Source organism: Etheostoma spectabile, chromosome 4 (assembly GCF_008692095.1).
Source record: "Etheostoma spectabile isolate EspeVRDwgs_2016 chromosome 4, UIUC_Espe_1.0, whole genome shotgun sequence".
Taxonomy (NCBI): Eukaryota; Metazoa; Chordata; class Actinopteri; order Perciformes; family Percidae; genus Etheostoma; species Etheostoma spectabile.
Window position 1 is genome coordinate 17,343,982 of NC_045736.1, and position 8,192 is coordinate 17,352,173.

The following is an 8,192-nucleotide window of genomic DNA, read 5'->3' on the forward strand; positions in this document are numbered from 1 at the left end:
CTCTCCTCCCTCAACTATTTTTGACTGGCAAGATGGATGGCAACCGGAAAAACAACAGCTACAACAGTAGTTAAACAACAGTGTGTTGTTTAAAACCTTTCTTTTTAGTAAAATCTGTGTATACAAACAATGTTCTCAATGCTAGAGTTCATGTATAGAGCTCCTGGTGATACTTCGAGCAAAGTTTCATGTTGTGGCGTGCCTTCTTAGTGTTTTAAAAATAGCTATTGGAGGCTAGCACAAAAGTGCCCCAAGCTCTCCCATTCAAAAGGCCATTTGACCCTAAAACAAGAATACAGTAAATCTTAAAAGTGACGCTTTCGTCCTAAATATGCTTTTAAACAAAAGTATGACTCGGGTACATTCACAAAAAGACCCTAGGTTGCATTTTGGTGAGTTATGCTTTAAGTATTGGATTTGTACATAGATTAGCATATTCTGTGCCTGCACAGTGAGAAGACTCAAGTGAAGTGATGACTGATTAAATGCTAGGATTGTATATTCTGACTGATCTCCTGTACCTTCCCCTTACCCCAAATTACTGAACAGAGCTGGAATTAAAGGATGCCTTGTCAGCACTGAATTCCCTAGACATGGGCACTCGATTGAAGTGAATTAAATAAGGGTGATTGCTTCGTCAGCACGGTGTTACAAAACATCAGCAGAGAGCTGAAGAGACCTGAAAGTAAGTGGATGCCTTGATAGAACTACAGTAAAAGAATGATGATTGTGGAGAGTAAGTAACTAAAAGCCATTCACATACATCTGTGTGTCTACGTATGCTTGTGTAAGTGTTTATGTTGCTGGATTATGGACTGATAGAATTTAGTTTTGTTGTTGGTTTTGGTTTTGTTTGCTTTAGCGTTTTTATTTCATTGGTTTCCTCAGTGCAATGTCAGCTCACGTTCACAATCAAGTCACAGTCCGCTTGAACTTTCTGCTGCAGATGTAGGAGGCCAAAGCTAAGAACAAGGGAGGTCAGCACTACCTTCTGACTCTAGACACTCCCAATAATCTGGGCCAAGCACACCAGGCTATAATTAGCCTGAGAAGGCTATCTGTGGCTTTGCTTTAATGTCACACACGCAAAGACACAAAGGGACAAAAGCACATGCAGACACACAGAATCATGACTCATGTTAAGCGTCACTCATTACATGGTAGAATGAGTTAACAAACTCATTCTGCTCAATGAAGCAGAACTACTGAAGCGTAAACAAAACAGATTTCAATGCACTTTACTCAGCATCGGTCAAAACACATGCTTTGACTTGCACAGGATGAGGTTGTGGCTCCTTTGAGTGAAGGTCTATCATTCAGCTGCTACGCTGTCTGTTAAAACTTGAATAAATATCAGTAGGTTTGTCAAGTAATTTCTGTGGCTGTGGCCAGTCTCAGGATTCAGTGGGGTAATGTGAAGATAAACCCGACTCTGTGCTTCTTTAAGCAGCAGGCCAGCCTGCTCAGCCCTGTGGATTACTGCCAATATCAGCAGCACTGTGATTGGCTGAGGTTTCATGGGAAGTAAAGGAAAGTAGGCTGGCAGAGCTGTAACATAAACATTGCAGAAGGTTTTGCAAACTATGCAGAATTTTAGAGACCCATATTATATTAAAATACAATTTATTAGATGTTTCTTTATACATTAAATTGGATTTTTATTAACTGGTATATACTGCTAACATTTACACTGTCTTTATTTCAGGAGGACAACAACGTTAATAATGAGGCTGTGGAGACGCGGGGGAGAGTGTCCCCCTTACCCTCATCCTCCTAGAAGGCCTTCTGGGATCTGTGTGACAGTAAAAAGCCAGCTAACTAAGTGCTCCTGGATATTATATGAGAAATTCAGCGTGTTTGGCCATGCATGTCCCTTTTTTCAAACAGCTCAATAAAGGAAGCCTCTCAGCGCCCTCTATTGGAATTTTAATGGAACACTACTCATGTCTGGGGAATACAAATCTGGCAAGGATATTTTATTCTACATTGATGTCTTCACAGCCTTTTCATGCAAAACACAGTGGAAAAAAAGAAGAGAGATTTTCATAGGTTTTTCTTGTATCAAAGATCTTATATCCACAATGGTGTCACATACCTGGAGTAGACGAGGTGTATCATGGCAATGACAACCAACCTGATGACTCCAATACAATCCTTGAATACTTGGTTTCTCTAATCTCTACAGTACATTCCAGTAAAGGGAATTTTACCCTTTCTTTGAATGTGTTTTTATTTCTCCTCTTTTTGTTTTAATGTCTACAGAATGCATTGTGAAAATGTGGACATGCGAATGCACACACAAAATTATTTGAAAACTGAAAAAAGAGGCATTTGAATACTTTATTACCACCTTTGAGATGCCACTAGTCATCAGCTGTAGTTTTTTAGGGAAAGAAAGTACTACCAGTGTGCCCACAAATGTGAGATTCACACAGATGAGAGGACCAAATGAAAGAGTGGCCACGGCTTGATTAGCCATCGCAAAGCCATTATTATAGTCAGCTCAACACTCTGGGGCTGACTATAAAAAGGATAAAGCCCCAGAGAGGGCTTTATCCTTTTTATTGATTTGTCTCATCTTTTAGTTTCTTTTCATTTTTGCCTGATATTCACTGAATGAAAGAGCCTTATTCAGTACATGATTTCACTTGTATACCTCATATGTTTTAAAATGTCCATGTCATAATGCATTCTTTTTACACAACTGTATACTATTGTATGTACATAAAAACAAATCAGAGATCTAATTATGTAAATCTTTCATTTGTGTATTTATGGAATCACTTTCCAGTGTTTTTTGTTCTGTGTTTTTCTTTGGTAAAACTTTATATTTTTCACTTTTTATTTGTTTGAATCTGTTTTCTTGCATCAAATAATTTGCTTGTTGTTTTTTAAAAGCAATAGCATGCAGAAAATGGTATATAGCACAATCGTATAAATGTTGTTTAAATTAGTGATGGGAAATATCAAACACTTATGTCAATAAATATCTGTAATACAATTTGTCAGCGGGTTTACAACCACAGTACCGTGTTCAGATGTGCATGTTATGTGCAGATGCATAAGAGCATGCAGACAGGTACAAACACACTCACACAGACTCTCCCTATCTCTCTGCAACCACCCCCCCACACACACACACACACACAAGCACAGGCACACATGTTTTACACATCACACACTTTACATCATAGTTACATTTCAGAGCCAACAAGGTTAATTGTGTTCTCCACAGAATAGGCCTGTTAGCCTCCTGCTAATTAATAAGGTTACCAATTTACCAATAAGATGAACTCACTAACAAGTTGGGCCCACTGCCTGTAATTGTACACACACACACACACACACACACACACACACACACACACACACACACACACACACACACACACACACACACACACACACACACACACACACACACAGATATAGGAGAGGATGAAAGCAATTATCAATTCAAATGTTCTATGCAATGACTCATTCTGAACCTGGAAGTGATTCTGCCTAAACAGGTTGTTATCATCACTGTATTCACCAGAAAACAACAAAATTATTAATTAAAATAGTAAAAAAAGAAAGATAAAAAAGGTCATTAAATTGTTTTTACTTAGCAACTTGTCTGTATGAATTTGAATATTGAATATCAAACTAGAATTGTTTTTATTTTCGTGGCATGTTTTGACCCCTCACTCCCAACACGGGGGACTCGTTGCCAAAGGGTAAACTGTGTAGACTTTAGGTTTTGAATGTCCACCATCATGTTGCTTTGAAGCATGGGTTTGCTTGGCTTTGTCTGGCTGTTTGTAAGCCCTCATTCAGTTTTTGTGCGTTTTGGCTGACCTGGGCTCCTCAGTGTTTGGCTTGCAGTGACTGTCCATGCTGCTATAAACCTGTGATACAGATGGTCAGCACTTCTCATTAATACTTGTCAATGTACATATTGGGTGTCAGTATAACCTGTGGGGTGAATGGAATGCTTCTATTGGATATTTCATTGTTGATTAAACCACTCAGCAGCCAAGCCATTGGAAAAGTGCATGATTAGATCTTATATTCTTGGAAGTTGTACCTGAAATAAAAAAGGGTAAGGCATGATTCACCAAGGTTTGCCTAATGAACCTTGACTTTCACAGGCCAATGTAGAGAATATTGATGAGTAAAATGTTCAGCCTGTCATTCACAAATCAGGGCATGTCATTTTGAAAGCACAAGCCTGACTGGTAGCACTTGCTGCTGGATTAAATGCAGAAATATGGAGGTTGTGTAACAGTGCCTCCCACTGAACAGTGTAAGATCTATGTAAAAGTGAGGTGGAGATGCTATCTGGTCAATGTGAGGTGCACAAGACAAAACTGCCTAAAGTGCAGCCATCTGATTGACAGAAAGGCAGACAGACACACATACTTACTGTAAATAGGGATTCATTCTTCTGTACAGCTTTTGAGTTTTGAGTACGGCTGTCATGTGCATCCCAATGCCGTATTTGCTGCCAACTTTTGTGTATAAAAAGAAAATTTATTACCACAATAATGATGATGATGAGGAAACTAATGATGATGATGATGACGATGATTATTATTATTATTATTATTATTATTGCATAAGCATAGTGTATGTGGCTGACTTGTATTGACTGTTTACAACAGTGGAACAAAACCCGTATTCAGAAACATGTCCAGTTTGTGTATAGTTTCTATACATATTGTGTTTGTGGAACAAAAAGAAAGAACCTCCTCAGCAATTGCAGAGTAGAATGCCTTTGTCAGACTATCAGGAGGTCTTCGATTTGATGGATATGATCTGCACGGTGATGAGGGTAAGGGAAAAAAATTTAAATAAAAAATCTGGAAAATGTCATTCACTGTTGTAAGTGCAATGGGCAAAACGTCAGTCGTGTATCCATTGTGAAACCTTGTGTTCTATTCAGTGTATTCCTGTAAACAGATAAAGAGTAAATTTTGGTGCATCATGTCAAGTAATGTGATTAATGAAAATATTGACCCTGCAATTTCCAAACAGAGAGAAGAATAAAAAGAAAAGGAATATATTGTGGTCCATTTGTCAGTTGTGTGTGTGTGTGTGTGTGTGTGTGTGTGTGTGTTGTGTGTGTGTGTGTGTGTGTGTGTGTGTGTGTCTGTCACCTATTTCCTTGCAGTGCTGAAAGAGACATCTGGTAGGTTTTGTAGCTTTGCTGCAGACAGAAGAGAGATCAAGAGTAGCAATGCAAATATTCAGAAAACACCAGGCTTTACTTGAGAAAGGAGAAGTATTTGCTAATACATGGGAAGAGATGGAGGTGTAAGAAGATTAGTTTGAGTCTGCATATTTGCATCAGGAAAAGAAAGAATTGGAATAGTTTGGGTTGTTGCTAACATCTACTGTATGGGATATCCATATATCACACAATGTATTATCCTTATAGAGAATTTTATTGTTATATCTAATTGTCTCACGCTTTTACTGACTAATGATGTAGATATATTATCGATTAATCTTCCGAATGTTTTGTTGATTAGTTGATTGTACATTTTTTTTCCATTTAGCTCTTATGTCATTTACAAGTACAGCTGGAACTGGAATTGCTGAAGAGGACAGTCTATACAGGTTTTTAGTCCTTCAAGTCATAATGTAAGATATTATGAAGTGGTAAGTCAGTGACAGCTGAATTCTTCTAACAGCATCTGAAACCCCTTTTTGTGGCATGCCACAGAGACCAGGGATCGTGTTCCTATGCCTGGGGATCTTGTCCCACAACCCGTACCATTGTTGTCACCGGCGTGTGGCAGTTCATTTCCCTGTTGTTGCGTCCCGCAGGGCAGCCCAGTGTCATGACAGTTTGTGAAATGGTCACGTTCGAAAATCGTGACATGTACACAAATTAATAAATCAAAATAACGTGACCATTTCACAAACTGGCGTGAGACCTGCTTGGTGAAGCAGAAAGGAGGAGCATGCTACAAGGGTCTGGTAACCTCACTTCTTTCTAACTTCATCCATCCATCTTCATCCTCTTATCCAGAGATATAATCCCTCTACCTAGTCCTGGGTCTTCCCCGAGGCCTCCTACCAGCTGGACGTGCCTGTAACACCTCCCTAGGGAGGCGCCCTGGAGGCATCCTTACCAGATGCCTGAACCACCTTGACTGGCTCCTTTTGACGCAAAGGAGCAGCGGCTCTACTCCGAGTTCCTCACGGATGCCTGAGATTCTCACCCTATCTCAAAGGCAGATGCCAGCCAACCTCCTGAAGAAACCTATTTCTGCCGCTTGTACCCGGGATCTTGTTCTTTCAGTCATGACCCAGCCTTCATGACCATAGGTGAGGGTAGGAACGAACACTGACCGGTAGATCGAGAGCTTTGCCTTCTGGCTCAACTCTCTTGTCATCACAACGGTGCGATAAATTGAATGCAATACCGCACCTGCTTCGCCAATTCTCCGACCAATCTCCCTCTCCATTGTCTCCTCACTCGTAAATAAGACCCCAAGGTATTTAAACTCCTTCACTTGGGGTAGGGACTCATTCCCTACATGAAGAAGGCACTCCATTGGTTTACTGCTGAGAACCATGGCCTCAGATTTAGAAGTGCTGATCCTAATCCCAGCTGCGAACCGATCCATTGAGCGCTGAAGGTCACAGGTCAATGATGCCATCAGGACCACATCCTCCGCAAAAAGCAGCAATAAAATCCACAGTCCACCGAACTGCAACCCCTCCCCACCCCGACTACGCCTCAATATCCTGTCCATAAATACTGCAAACAGGATCGGTGACAAAGCGCAGCCCTGACGGAGGCCAACACTCACCTGAAACGAGTCTGACTTACTGCAGAGAAACCGAATGCAACACTTCCCACAGTGTCGCCTGGGGGACCTGGTAATACGCCTTCTCCAGATCCACAAAACACATGTAGACCGGTTGGGCTCCCTCCAGGATCCTTGCAAAAGTGAAGATCTGATCTGTTGTTCCATGACCAGGATGGAATCTGCATTGTTTTAACCTGAGGTTTGACTGTTGGCCGAACCCTCTTTTCCAGAACCTTGGAATAGACTTTACTAGGGAGACTGGTAAGTGTGATACCCCTCTAATTGGCACACACCCTCTGGTTCCCCTTTTTGAAATGGGGATCGGACAAATCTCACCAATCCCTGGGGCTTTGCCACTGTGGAGTTGTTTAATTATCTCAGTGACTTCCACCAGGGAAATTGACGACATCATCCCCATCAACCTCCAGCTTTGCCTCTTTAATAGAGGGCGTATTAGCTGGATTTAGGAGTTCCTCAAAGTGCTCCTTCCACCGCCCTATTACCTCCTTAGCTGAGGTCAACAACATTCCATCCTTACCGTACACAGCTTGGATGGTTCCCCGCTTCCCCCTCTAGAGGTAGTGAACAGTTTTCCAGAAGTACCTTGGGTACCTTGGTGCTGACCAAAAGTCCTTCTCCATCCCCCACACCCTGTGCTTTGCCTCTTTCATGGCAGAGATTGCACCCTTTGGTATCTTGCAACTGCCTCTGGAGCCTTCTGGGATAACATCTTCCAGAGAGACTGCTTCTTCAGTTGGATGGCTTCCCTAACTACCGGTGTCCACCAGGATGTTTGTAGGTTACCGCCCCCTTGAGGCACCTAAGAACCTAAGACCACAGCTCCCCACCGCAGATTCAACAATGGAAACTTTGAATATTGTCCACTCAGATTCAATGCCCCCAGCCTCCACAAGGAAGAACAAAAAGCTCCGTCGGAGGTGTGAGTTGAAAGTCTGTCAGGGGCCTCCTCTAGATGTTCCCAGTTTACCCAAACTACCCATTTGGGCTTACCAGGTCTATCCAGAGTCTTCACCCAGGGTGCTCTGGTACCACGTACGCACAGACAGCCACTCTGGTTTAGATCAGGGAGGCCGTTCCTCCCAATCACGCCTCTCCGAGCATCTCCATCATAGCCCACGTTTGTGTTGAAGTCCCCTAGCAGAACTATGGAGTTCCCCACTGGAGCCCTGTACAGGACTCCATTCAAGATCTATAAGAAGGCTGAATACTCCAAACTCTTGTTTGGTGCATATGCACAAACAACAGTCAGAATGGGGGAGACAGAAACTGTGCAGTATAGCTTAAAATTAAATCAAAAATTCAAGTTGATATTGTTGTCTTTAATTTGTAAGTGAAATTTGATATTGCTGTATTTAGGTTTGATTG

The 8,192-nt window shown here is 41.6% G+C and overlaps 1 protein-coding gene across 1 annotated transcript in view; it reads left to right on the forward strand.

The window, feature by feature from the left end:
* bsnb (bassoon (presynaptic cytomatrix protein) b) overlaps positions 1–5,045 on the forward strand; it is a 62,442-nt gene extending 57,397 nt beyond the window's left edge. Inside the window, exons 12-13 of the mRNA XM_032514060.1 lie at positions 550–685; positions 1,706–5,045. The gene's annotated coding sequence lies outside the window, so the exon portion shown is untranslated. The remainder of the gene's footprint in view (positions 1–549; positions 686–1,705) is intronic.
* Positions 5,046–8,192: the final 3,147 nt, after the last annotated feature.